The 14631-nt window shown below is 39.9% G+C and overlaps 1 protein-coding gene and 1 non-coding gene across 8 annotated transcripts in view; one reads left to right on the top strand and one right to left on the bottom strand.

The window, feature by feature from the left end:
* DOCK9 (dedicator of cytokinesis 9) overlaps positions 1 to 14631 on the bottom strand; it is a 293699-nt gene that overhangs the window by 225613 nt on the left and 53455 nt on the right. The gene's annotated exons all lie outside the window — the stretch shown is intronic.
* On the top strand, positions 7278 to 7384 carry LOC115835256. Its single transcript, XR_004030248.1, has one exon. It is a non-coding gene; the product is annotated as a U6 spliceosomal RNA (small nuclear RNA).

Here is a 14631-nt window from a genome sequence, read left to right on the forward strand (position 1 = left end):
GTGGTAATCATTTCACAATATATATCATCATATTGTATACCTTAAATTTATACAATTTTGCCAATCATACCTCAATAAAGCTAAAAAAGATAAATAAAAGTAAAAGCTAAATTTAAAAAAAAACAATAAGAGAGAATGAAACAATTTCCTAACTCATTCAAAGGAAAAAGCAATGTTTTCTGGAGATAAATTAATAAAATGTTACGGTTTGAATGTGTCCCCCAAAGTTCTTGAGTTAGAAACTTAATCCTCAATGGACAGTGCTGGGAAGTGGGACCTTCCAGTAGTGATTAGGGCAGAGCCTCACTGATTAATGGTGTTCTCAAGAATGGGTTCCTAATAAAAGAATGAGGTCAGTCCCCTTTCTCTCTCTCACTCTTGCATGTTCTCTTTTCCTTCCACCTTTCACCTTCCACCATAGGATGATGCGGTATGAAGACCCTCACCAGCTGCTGCTGCCATGCTCTTACATCTTCCAGACTCTAGAACAGTGGGACGAATAAATTTCTGTTCATTATAAATTACCCTGTTTGTGGTATTCTGTTATAGCAGCAGAAATGGACCAAGACATATACGCATTGAAGCAACTTGTGCCAAATTTTAAGTATTAGTCATTTTCCAACCAACAAAACTAGTGGGCTCTTGAAAAGCAACAGAAAATATTTAGAGTGAAGTATTCAGAAACAGGTCTCATGATAATAGGAGCAAGACAAAATGAGTAATTCAAAAGGTATGTTTGGTTTCACTGACTTTTCTGTATCAGAATGAACTTGAGTTGTTCTAAATTGAAAATTACCATGAATTTCATCAGAGGACATGAATAGATGGATGGTATCTATTGGCAACCAGTGCAGCCACCTAAAAGAGTATATATTTCAATTTGGAGATCACATTTACTCTCCCATCTTTAAATGTCACTTCTAATTTATACAGCTCCTAAGGCTAAATGTCTGCCTTTGAATCCCTTTTGAGATGCAGGCCCATGTCTTCCTCTCCTGCTAATAATGACACCTGACTCTCCTACCATCTCACCTTCAGATGTTCCAAATGAATCATCCTTTAACATGACAAACTTGTATGGCACATCCACACAATGGAGTATCATTCAATCACAGGGAGGAACAGAGTACTGACGCATGCCATTACACGAATAGCCCAAAAACCATTAAGTGAAGGAAAGAAATCAGGCACCAAAGACCCCATATTGTATTACTGAAAGGAAACGTCCAGAACAGACACATCCAGAGAGATAGAAAGCAGATTAGTGATTATGGAGGGCTAGGGAGACCAGGAAATATGGGGTCATTGCTAGTGGGTATGAGGTTTCTTTTTAGGGTAATGAAAATGTTCAGAAATTAGACAGTGTTTCTAATATATATTCTCAAATGTATATATAATCTATACACACATATAGCCTGCGACTACTGAATTGAACACATTTATGGCATGTGAACGTAATTTTTAAAAAGTGACTACACTTGTGATGCTTTGAAGCCTCATTCCTCCTTCATCCCTTTCTGTCCACATCTGGGCAGGCAGAGAGGAAAGTCCAAGTGGCTCCCTCTTATGACACCAGCAGTAAATTCAAACCCTTCAATGGGAACCCTCACTCCACACCATCCCCCCATAATCATCACAAAAAAAATGCCAAGCCAGTCTCTTTTCCCTGCTCTCTCAAGCCATTTTAGGACCTCTTGGGAGCTGTCCTATTCTCCCCAAAAAGCCTCATTATATTTCACGTCCTCTTGGGGTAGGTGTGATGTCAGCTGACTCGGTATCTAAAAGCAAATGTGGCCACGTGGAGGAGATCCATCCCATTTCTGTGGAGTGGCCCCGACAGTGAATTCTATCTCAAAGCTGCTATTAAGAATGGGGGTGGGGAGGCCAGGCACAGTGGCTCACACCTGTAATCCCGGCACTGTGGGAGGCCAAGGTGGGCAGATCACCTGAGGTCAGGAGTTCGAGACCAGCCTGGGCAACATGATGAAACCCCAACCCTACTAAAAATACAAAAAACTGGCCAGGCATGGTGGTGTGCACCTGTAGTCCCAGCTACTGGGGAGGCTGACGCAGGAGAATCACTTGAACCTGGGAGGTGGCGGTTGCAGTGAGCTAAGATGGCACCACTGCACTTCAGCCTGGGTGATAGAGTGAGACTCCGTCTCAAAAAATAAAAAAAATTTAAGAATGAGGGTGGGGAGAATGGCACCTACTCTGCCCACCCCATAGGTTCTCAAGTTCAAATAAGGTAACAGGAGAGAACTCAACAAGAAATTGCTAGAAATATGTAAGTACCTATTGTCTTATACTTCACAAAGGATTTACTGTGTAACCTAAAACAGCACCTTGCTTGATAAATTCAACAATTTCTGAACATTGTTTTGGTCCCACTTCTCAGGAATATACTAAACCACATTAACATGGGAGGTGGCTGGGGCTACCTCAGGGTGTGCATTTTAGACCTGGGAAAGGGTCTAAATCCCCCAGAAAGCCTGCATAGAAAATAAGTTCAGGTTAAGACCTGCCAGCCCACTTGGTGGTCATAACAAACCTCAGCCATGCAGCCTGAGACCATAGCTAACAGGTCCCAAGCTTTGAGCTCCTGCAAAGCTTAAGCATCTGGAGCTGCTGTTCCCACCTACAGCTCTCTCTTTGCCGACTTTCTGTTTTAAATGTATTCCAACAGACAAATTAGTTTGATTGGTATATGTATTTAATACTCTCCTAGAAACATGTGAATAAAGAGGAATCTAGAGTGACACCTAAAAAATCTAGAACTATAAAATGGAATTAATACTGTATTTCAAACAGATATAAGTCTTCTACTTATATATCAGACATGGGGTCTATCTTAGGAGGCCAGGAAGGGAGAAGAATTCTCTCCATTCTGCAGTGGCTGAAAGGAAGATCTCACATAATGATAATACCTCATACATGATACAGCACACTTGACCAAATCTAAGTAAAGCGTGGACGGATAGAATTCAGCCTAACATGTCATTCATTCTATTTAAATGCCATTATGATAGCCAGTCCATTTGAAAAGTTTACTTCCATATCTGACAGTCCATATTTCATAAATCAAGGCAGTGAATTCTGCTGAGCAAAGAAACCTTATGTAAGTTGGTCTCTCAATGCCTCGTTCCTTTGATAACCAATCAATATAATCAAATGTAATTAGAGTATCTGGCACAGAGCCTAGTATATACCACATGCTCAATAGATGCCAGTCTCTCTTCTTCTTTTGTCCCAAATTAAATGGTTTTCTTCCCTGATAATGAGACTAAAAGTAGGGTAATTCTTCTAAAAATACAAGCATCTCATACAAAATTCAAATACATGAAAATTTCAGATCAAGCAAATTCAAACAACAAATTTTATTTTTGTTGAAAAAATGATTTAAAGAGGGAAGGCCGGGCTCGGTGGTTCACGCCTGTAATCCCAGCACTTTGGAAGCCAAGGCAGATGGATCACGAGGTCAGGAGATCGAGACCATCCTGGCTAACACGGTGAAACCCTGTCTGTACTAAAAATACAAAAAATTAGCCGGGTGTGGTGGCAGGCGCCTGTAGTCCCAGCTACTCGGGAGGCTGAGACAGGAGAATGGTGTGAACCCGGAAGGCAGAGCTTGCAGTGAGCCAAGATCGCACCACTGCACTCCAGCCTGGGTGAGAGAGTGAGACTCTGTCTCAAAAAAAAAAAAAAGAAAAGAAAAAAAAAGAGGGAAATGGGGATGTTGAATCATGAAAAAAGAGTTAAGATAGCTTGTAATATAAGGAGTGGAGCTTTCAGCAATGACCATTAGAGACAGGTTTTTCTCCAAACACCGCATGTTCTCATACATAAGTGGGAGTTGAACACCAGGGCCTGTCAAGGGGTGGGGGGCAAGGAGAGGGAGAGCATTAGGACAAACACCTAATGCATGCGGGGCTTAAAACCTAGATGACGGGTCGATATGTGCAGCAAACCACCATGGCACACGTATATCTATGTAACAAACCTACACGTTCTGCACATGTATCCCAGAACTTAAAATTTAAAAAAGACTTTAAATAATGGAAATTAAGAAAGTATTATTAAATAAGGACCTTTTAAAGTGTGAACTCTTACCATTGTGCATTTCAGTAACATAATCTTCAAAATTTCGACTTATTGCATATTTAAATTTATCCATCATCTATTATCCCCATCTCAATACACAAGAGAGTTAGAACACTTTGAGATGTCTAGTGCCAGTTACCTTGAAGTGAACAAAGGTGACGGGCAGGGCCAGAGGGCATAGTGTGGACAGGAGTTGTTGGACCCCTGAGAGAGCTGAGGGCTTTACTCCTTCTGCCTGGACCACTGTGAAGTAAAATATTTTTGCTAAAAATATATCCTTAAAGTTATGATCACATAAAATATTGGAGTCAGGTCTGTTGCTAATAGTGTTATTTAAATGTTCTCAAAAGTAGAGAATGCAAAAGAACACAGGTTTCTCCAGGTTGGTGCTAGAATGTCAGGGTGGCAAAAAGTCCCTGTGGGCAGCTCTAACAACTGGCAAGCTCAATGAGTGACCAAGTGAAAGGAAGTGGAAACAACCAGACCTAGCTCCAGGGAGCAAGCGTCCGGGGGGTGGGGGGACAGGGGGATCTTTCAGAGACCACAGTCACTCAAAAGAAATGAGAGAATCTTCTTTTTCTTGTAGGAGACCAAGTTAAATAGCTTTTAAAATAACACAGGTCAGCCAGAAATGCTGGCACCTATAATTCCAGCACTTTTGGAGTCTGAGGCAGGAGGATCGCTTGAGCCCAGGAGTTCAAGACCAGCCTGAGCAACATAGCAAGACCCCAGTCTATAAAAAAAAAAAATTAAAAATTGGCTGGATGTGATGTCACAAGCCTGTAGGCCTGGCTACTTAGGAGGCTGAGGCGAGAAAAATCACTTAAGCCCAGGAATCGAAGGCCGCATTGAGCTATGACTGTGGCACTGCAGTCCAGCCTGAGAGACAGAGAGAGACCCTGTCTCTAAAAATCAATCCATCATGTCTTCAAAAGGGAGAAACATTTAAGAAAAACAGCTTATTTGCTGGTAGGAATGTAAAATAGTGCAGCTGTTATGGAAAGCAGTGTGGCAATTCCTCAAAAAATAAAACATAATTACCATATGATCCAGCAATTTCACCTCTGGGAATAGACACAAAAGAAATGAAAGCAAGACTTGAAGAGAGACGTGCACACCCACGTTCACAGCAGCATTATTCACAACAGCCAAGGGGCGAAAGCAACCGAAGCGTCCATCAGTGGATGAACAGATAAGCAAAATGTGGTATCTACACACACAATGGAATACTATTCAGCCTTAAAATGCAAGAAATTTTGCATATGCTACAACATGGATGAAATCTGTGGACTCTGTGGTAAGTAAAATAAACCAGATATAAAACGACAAATACTGCACGATTACATTTGAGGTATTTAGAATAGTCAAATTCATAGAAACAGAAAGTAGCATGGTACTTGCCAGGAGCTGGGAGAAGGGAAATAAGGGGTTAGCGTTTAATGGGGTCAGATTTACAGTTTTGGAAGATGAAAAAGTTCTGGAGATGAATGGTGATGATGGCTGCACAGCAATGTGAATGTACCGAGTATCACTGATGTGTACACTTAAAAATAGTTAAGGTGATAAATCTTATGTTACAGATATCTTACCATATTTTTTAAAAATAAAAAACCAACTTGTTGGGCACTGTTTTCCTATCACTTCTAGAAACAGGTGAGGTGTAAGACCAAAAAAACGAGGAGGGTAACTGGTCTTTTCTCCTCCTCTCTCCCTTGGCCTGTCAGCCCCTCACAAAGGGAAGATAAGCTACAGGAACTATCCCCGTTGTTAAGCGATGAATGACTGCATTGCACTTCCTAGAAAAACCCTTCCAACTATATAGCATCACAGAAAAAAAGATGTCTGAGATTTAAATTTCTGATTCATAGACAACTTCTACTACTTTCATTGAGAGCCATGAAATGAATGAACAAATACAATGTACACAGGTCCAACTGACCCCTCAGCTCAGGAACCTGCCAGAAGTAGCAACTTAAATTACTGTTACAGGAGGTCATGGAGCAAAACCATGGTTTCTGAGGGAGCTCAGTTCTTTAAAGAAAAACCAATAAATCCATAAATGCTGATGCTATATCAAATATAAAAAGCTGTCAAAGAGTACATCTACTGGCAAAGCCGTTGAGCATCAGTGAACACATCTGCAAGGGCTGATGGCACCAAGGATCACATGAGCGCAGGAAGCACCCATGGCCCCACTGTAAATTAGACACTGGATGAAGAACTAGGAAGCAGGACAAATTCAATGGCATAATGAAGTCAGAACTCAAGGACCTCTTCTTGGCCTCCACCAGCCGTTCCCAAGGAAATTCTATTTTAGGCAGACACCCAAAAAGATCACTTAATGGCAGGGTATACTGACTTTAAACAATAAAACAGATATAAAGTACAACTTGCATACAAATGCACCCTTGAAACTGTTCATGTTCTTCATATATGGAGTTATGGCTGTTGAAAAGTTGTTCCAACATGTGAAGAGACTAAAATTCAGATTCTACATACATCAGTTACTTTTATCTTACATTTTAGCAGCTGACTGTTTTAAGTCTCTTACTGTCATTGTGGCAGAATAGAAATGCTGTCTCAACATGAAGAAATATTCCTTGAGGGCAAAGAGGAAAACATAAAACATACATAAGATTTGAATTTGACTTTTTAAAAACCATTGCAATTTAGTGAGATTTTCAATTAGATTAATCAAAAGTAATAATGATAATAATGTGGTTACCTCTCTAAAATATAGGAGGGAAAGTGCAATTTTTCAAAATAGTCCTAAGTTTTTTTTAAAAGCAGTGTAAAAAGACACAAAATAAAATATGTATTCTCTTGTCCTGGCTTATAGTCAGGTTAAATGGAACTAGACATTCCATATTTCCCTGTTTATAGAAGCTCATAAAACTTTACATTCTTTAGCTGTCTCCTTACAAGGTTTTAATTTTTCACAAAGACACAAAATTCTGAACCTTCACAAGACTCTCTTTTATATACGGCCAGTTGGGTTATGACTTAACTGTAACTATGTTTTAAAAGAGTGTTACTTCAATCAAACATTCCTTGATATTTATGTGAATTTAGGTCAAAGAAGTGAGGAAATGTAGGAGAAACTATCCTCCACATAAGAACTGGACAGATTACAATTATTGCTATCCCTCACCGTCAATTAAAAACAAATAGGTGCTTGCTTCGACACCACATATACTACTAAAAAATTGGAATGATACAGAGAAGACTGGCATGGTCCCTGCACAAGGATGACACACAAATTCATGAAGCATTCCATATTAAAAAGAAAACAAAAATAAAAACAAAACAAAACAGATAGGACAAAAAAAAGATGACAACAAGCAAGTGAAGAATCATTGGGGAAATGCAAGTCAAAGCTACAATGAGCTTTCACTTCACACTCACTAGATGGCTAAAATCAAAAAGACAAGTATTGGTGTAGCAATTGGATTGGTATATCAATTCGATCGGCTTTGCTAATCAAAATAACAGGTATTGATGAGGATGTGTTGAAAGTAGAACCCTGGCACACTGCTGCTGGGAATGCAAAACAGGGTAGCCACTATGGAAAATAGTCTGGCTGTTCTTCAAATGGTTAAACCCAGGTTACCATATGATCCAGCAATTCCACTCCTAGATGCCCAAGGTTGAAAATATATGTTCCCACAAAAACTTATACATGAATGCTCTTAGCAGCACTGTTCATAATAAACAAAAATTGGAAACAACACAAATGTCCATCAATTGATAAATGGACAAACAACTATAGAATACAATGAAATATTATATACCAATTTTTAAAAAATGAAGTATGATCCATGCCACAGCATGGGTGACTCTTACAAACATGCTAAGTGAAAGAAGCCAGGCATAAGGATCACATAGTGCATGAATCCACTGCTATGAAATGTCCAGAACAGGCAAATGTCTAGAGGCAGAAAGCAGATTAACAGTTCCCTAGGGCTAGGGGGTTGGGTGGAGCAGAGTTCCAGGGTGATGGCTAAGGGGTCCAGTGTTCTTTTGGGAAGTAATAAAGATGTTCTAAAATTGACTATAGTGATGGATGCACAACTCTGAATATACTGAAAACCACTGAACATTTTAAATGGATGAATCATATGATGTATGAATCATATCTTGATAAAGGTGTTTCTTTAAAAACAAGACAGCACATATCAGAGGGTACATCAATCCAAAGTTGAATTTCTCTTGAAAGTACCCTTATTTCAATACAGTTATCTTTCCAAAACATATCACTACCCTAACACAGCAAATGCCCAAAAGCACTCCCAGCACTGCATATGCAGAAGAGAGGACAGCTAAGAATGTAAGATGATTTCTTCATCAAGAGCCGGTTAAAGCTATTCTGCTTTAAAATTAAAGAGCACTTAAAGGAAACGTTTTGTCTGGTCAATAACTTTGGTTCATTTATTATGTTAGGCAAGGTCTGGACCTGAGGGCCAAGCCATCTATCCCAATTCATTCAAAGAAATTTATTTTGCAGATGTTTTCCCACAAAATTTTCATCTCTGCTTTAACCACAAAGTTCTCAAGATCCAAGAAAAAAATACCAATTGGAGAAAAAAATCAGAGGAGGGATGGAAAAAGGTTAACAGGGGATATGAAATTTTATTCATATTTAAAAATCGGCTCTATTTAGGCCAGTCTAGTCATCTCAACAATGCAGGAGATTTAAATTTTAAATGTAAAACCTAAAGATAAACATTACATAAAGAGCACAGTGCAGAGTACCTTTAACAGTGTGTTACACGGGAATGAATTCCTGCTATATTCCAAATACTGAGCACAGAACTGAGTCACATGGTCTCATTTAATCTTCTTGTTGTTGTTGTTGTCGTTGTTGAGACGGAGTATCACTCTGTCGCCCAGGCTGGAGTGTAGTGCCGTGATCTCGGCTCACTACAACCTCTGCCTTCCGGGTTCAAGTGATTCTCCTGCCTCAGCCTCCCAAGTAGCTGGAACTACAGGCACCCGCCACCACACCCAGCTAATTTTTGTATTTTTTAGTAGAGACAGATTTCACCATATTGGCCAGGCTGGTGTCGAACTCCTAACCTCGTGATCCACCCGCCTCAGCCTCCCAAAGTGCTGGGATTATAGGCATGAGCCACCACATCCGGCCTCATTTAATCTTCTAAACAACCCTAAAAGTTGAGTTTTACATGTGATCCCACTCATAATGGCCATCTTTGGACCTTGTTCCAAGGAAACAAGATTTTAGCAGAAGCCCAACCTCATGCTCGGGCCCACTGAAGGGCTGCAGCCAATGCGAACACCACGTGGAGTGCTACTGAAAAATCAAAGCATTAAACCACCAGAGGCTGGCGATAAGGTAACCGCAAGGTCAAATGTCTCTTTAGACCTCTAGCTTTCAAAGTATTGTCACCATGAATCATATTGAGAAATTCATTGTAAGTCATGATACGGTAAATGTGTGTAAAAATATTTCCAAAAATACAGTTGCAGAGACCTCTCTGGTCTATTAGAGTTTACTGGAAGGAAGAGAGAGAGGGAGGAAAGTGGTATAGCTCACGGAACTGTTTTCAGGACCACTCGTGGCTCATGGCCTGCAATTTGAAAAACCACTGAATGTGCCGGTTCTGAGCCATCTCTCAGCACTTGGAATTCACCAGTCTCACTACATATTCCATCATCTATAAGCAGGTGACCCAGTGGAAGAATGGCACAGCCTACTGAAGACAACAGTTGTAAGGCAACATTCTGAAAGATGGAGTTCTGTCTCATACAACATAGTACATGCTTTGACTCACCTGTCTCCCCAAAGTAAGAAGACATTGGTCCAGAAATCAGTAGAAGAAGTAGGAGTGGCCCCTCTCACTATTACCCTAATAACCCACTCTAAAAATTTTTGGTTTTCATCCCTGCTAGTACAGAGGTCCTGATTTTAAGGGAGCTATTAAAGGGAGGCAGCAATGTTTCCAGTGAACTGGAAGGTGAGACTGCCACTGAGTCATTCGAGGCTCCTCAAGCCACTTAGCCAAGAGGCCAATGAGGAGGATACACTGCCAGTGGGGGTGAGAGGACCCTGGGATGCTGCCTCCCAAAGAGTCAGGAAGGACCACGGCTTCCTTCATCAGGGCAGCTCTTAGTACTTCTATCTCCAACAGTAAAAGTTAATGGGAAACCACAGCAATCCAAAAAAAGGCAGGACCACTGAGAATTCAGACCTTCCGGTACAGAAACCTAATCAGTTGAAGTCCTGGCTGAGTGCGAGGGAAACAAGGAACAGGTAACAGGAGAAGAAAGATACAAATCTCAACTACTGCCAAGTGGCAGATATGCATATTTCCTTCTTGCTTTTGGAGAGGGAGGGAGGGAAGGAGGGAGAGAACGAGAACCAATTTCTTCTCCTTCTTCTTACATTATTTATACAAACATTGTTGAAACTTACCTCTACAATTTAACTCTGGATAACACAACATTCAAGCAGAACTTTAACTAAATTTAAGGAGGAATTAACAAAGCCCAGCAACAGGTAACGTGACTACCTCCCAGAGATGGATACACTAATGAGACTTTGTGATACCGCATTTTAGGGAGCTGGTGAGAACATCTTCATTTGTGTGAGAATGTTTATATTCTGTTAGACGAAAAGAAAGTAGTTTTTGTTGTGTGGAAGTTAAAATATGTTTAGGAGGATAGGTCTAGATGCTGAATATTCAAAGGGGTGGGCTGGCCAATTACACAGGTATTCTCTCCCAGCTCCAACCATACCCTTCCAAACTCAGCTTTGTAACTCTGAAAGCATTATTTCTGTTTTACCAGTTGGCTCCCTGTTAGGCTCTGTCACCAGGGGACACTAGAGGGAGACTAGCTCCTTCCCCTCTGCTTCCTGCTGGCTTTAGCTCTCCGTGTCATCCCCAACAACACTTCTTCACCAGGGCAGCAGCAGTTCCTTCTAGTGCAGCAGCTGAATCTGGCCTGCAGTTTTTCAGCACTTAGAGAACCAGCCTTGTTACACTCCCCTCAGAAACAGCAGCACCACCACCCACACCTCAGAGGTCTGGGTTTCAGCTCTGTGGGGCCTCTCCTCTAAGCTTCTAAAGATTTAATAAAGATTTCACCCTATTTGCCCCCAGCCCTACAGTTGATGGCTGCTTCCTACAGCCACTACCTCTGTGATATCTTAGTGTTTGCTTTTTATCTTTTCAGTTACCTACTTACTAACAATTTTATACCTAATAACAATTCTTTATATTTAATTATCTCTGTTAAAATAAGTGGAATAACTTTTGTTTCCATGCTGGACCCTGACTTTGTATTGCATTAGGTTATAAACAATTTTTAAAAACTAGGATCATCAAAGAAGATATGAAAATGGCCATGAGCACATAAAAAGATGTTCAACATCATTAGTCTTTAGGAAAATGCAAATTAAAACTACAATGACATCCTGCTACATATCTATTAGGATGGCTAAAATTTAAAAAGACTGACATAGTGAGTGTTGGCAAGGATGTAGAGTAGGTGAAACCCTCATATATTGCTGACAAAGCCACTTTGGGAAACAGCTACCACCTGACCTAGCAATTCCACTCCTAGGTATCCACCCAAGAAAAATGAAAACACATGTCCACACACAGACTCGTATACAAATGTTCACAGCAGCATTATTCATGACAGCCAAAAACTGAAAACAAAGCAAACGTCTATCAACTGGTAAATGGATAAACAAAATGTGGTTTATCCAGACAACAGAATGGAATACACTATTTGGCAATAAAAAGTAATGAAGTACTGATACATGCTACAAGCACAGATAAATCTCAAAAGGGACCAGATGCAAAGGCTACATATTGAGTGATTCCATTTATATAAAATGTTCAGAAAAGGCAAATCTGTAGACAGATTAGTGGTTGCCTGGAGTTGGGGGTACAGAGAAACTGCTAATGGGCATGAGACTTCTTTCAAGAGTAACTGAAACGTTCTGAAATTAGATAATGGTGAGGATTGCACAAATGTGCAAATTTACTAAAATTCATTGTATTATACATTTAAAATTCAGAGTGCTGTAAAATAAAAGACTAGGAAAAATATTTCAAGAAAATCTAGTGTCACAGGCATATGAAATAAATCATAAGAAACCACAATGCACCGATATACAAAAATGGAACATTTGTTTCTGTACATATATATAATTGCATGTAATAAATACAGCAAGCCTAAGAACCAAACCATGTTAGCAAATGATTAAAGAACAGGTTTCAAATGCTTAAGGATAGGTTTGGTAAGAGACATTAAAGAAATGCCCAGCTTAAGGGAAAGATGGTTTCACTGCTTCAAAACAGAACAGATGGGATAGTACCAGCATTCAAATCTAGCTAACATCATTAAAGAGAAAGATAACATTTTTAAGTTGAGAAAATTCTCTCTTGTGAAGAAACAGGCTTTTTTTTCTTTAGGAATGCCTCTTAATAGTGGCATTGCCAAGGAAGACAGACTAATGATGCCTCATTGTAAAACCACAAAGCCTAATTGACCATTGGCATCAAATACAACCAAATACATCGTGTACATCACTGAAATTGTGCTTGACTTTGAAAACAAATGTGATTTTGAACTCAACTCAGGTATCATTACAACGTACAAGTAAGGGAACTCTGAAGACAGAACCACTCCCCACACTAACCTTACCATTCAAAAACATGCAAATTCTTTCTTTTTAATGACTGACTCAGATTTTGAATTCATTTGTTGATTGCTGGATCATGATAAATGTTCATGCTTGCTATGGAGTTTAACAGGAAAAGAACTAATCTTTAGCCCAAAGTCCAATGCATTCATATTTTAAGAAGATTTTTCTCCAAAAACTCATGTGAATTATCTCAAAAAAAAAATTAACAACATAGACTTTATAATAAATATCTGATTTTCCATAATTGATGTTTTTAAAAAAAATAAGTATCCTTATCACTTTTTAAAATTAATTTCTGGTGCTTTTATAGCATAAAATTATTTTCTGCAATAGCATCACAATTTGTAACATTGTGCCAAGGAAATGCCTATGAATTTAAAAGAGATCACTTCAAATGTTATCCAGGAACCAATTAAGCCATGAGACTTGGGTCACCTGAACACTCTTCCATTACAGATGAAGGCTCAGAGAAATAAGCTAACTTGACCAAAGTCACCCAGCTGGTATCTGAAATATGAGCCAGGGCTCTCTGGCTCCAAAGTCCTTGCTCCTTCCAGCATGCCACATTAAATCCTGTTAACAATAATGAGGATAATATAAGGAGGAATTAAAAATCATCAAGTATTTATACACGTAAGATTCTGAGGAACATGAACTTACAGTTCTTTATGTAGTTACACTGGTTCCTTAATATAGATGTGGTCCTCTATTTGAGAAACCTAAAGCTAAGCTAGGTCTTTTTCATCAACTGAAAGGGGCAGTATAAAACCACAGAGCCAAAGAGCATCGATGAAAATGTTCAGTAAGGGGTCAGGTGTCACTATTATCCCAGGCCCCCTAGCAAAACTTGTAAAACAGCAAAGGTGGTTCACGCACAGCCAATGTAAAGCTTTTGTTTTCAGACTTGCTTCATGTTCCACCTTCTTCCATGGAAGATGAGGAATTATTCCTAATGTTCCTGACGAGAACCAGAGTAAATTCAAGGGCTGATGTCACAGAAGCCTGCTTAGGGCATTCCAAAACACACCTCTAAAAAGAGGGAGAGATTTGATTCCTCCAACTTCCACAAATGAACACACACGAGGACACTTCTGGGAAGATATGCTTCTTGATTTTGTAATAGCCAGTATCTGGGTTAAATCTACTATGTAACCAAAGAAACATCCTGATGATTCAAATTTCCTGGGAAGAAGTAACGATAACCCACCAGAGTCACCAATGTGGGTCACCGGAAGTCACCAGGAGATCAAGGTACATTTTAATGCTAAGTGGCTTCAGTCCAAGGAGTGCCAATGAGATTATACACTGTTAAAACTAATTCCAGGTTGGGTGCGGTGGCTCACGCCTGTAATCCTAGCACTTTGGGAGGCCTAGGCGGGCCGATGGTCTGAGCTCAGGAGTTCCAAATCAGCCTGGGCAACATGGTGAAACCCTGTCTCTACTAAAAATACAAAAAAAAAAATTAACCAGAAGTGGCGGCGTGCGCCTATAGTCCCAGCAAATTGGGAGGCAGAGGCAGGAGAATTGCTTGAACCCAGGAGGTGGAGGTTACAGTGAGCTGAGATCGTGCCACTGCACTCCACACTCCAGCCTGGGCAACAGAGCCAGACTCCATCTCAAAAAAAAAAAAAAAAACCTGATTCCAAAATTCATTCAAATATACGCACCCCCAAAACCCCTCTTTGGGAAAGATAAGGGTGAGGCTAGGTCCTCTTCCTCAACTGAAAGGGGAAGTACTATAAGTTTATTGATTTATTTGACATAAATTAAAACAGAGTTGGTGTTTTGTAGCTTTCCACTGGAAATACCAAATCTGTATAGTTTAAAAGGAATACTTGAAGAGTCTGTTTCCA

This window comes from Nomascus leucogenys, chromosome 5 (genome assembly GCF_006542625.1).
Source record: "Nomascus leucogenys isolate Asia chromosome 5, Asia_NLE_v1, whole genome shotgun sequence".
Classification (NCBI taxonomy): domain Eukaryota; kingdom Metazoa; phylum Chordata; class Mammalia; order Primates; family Hylobatidae; genus Nomascus; species Nomascus leucogenys.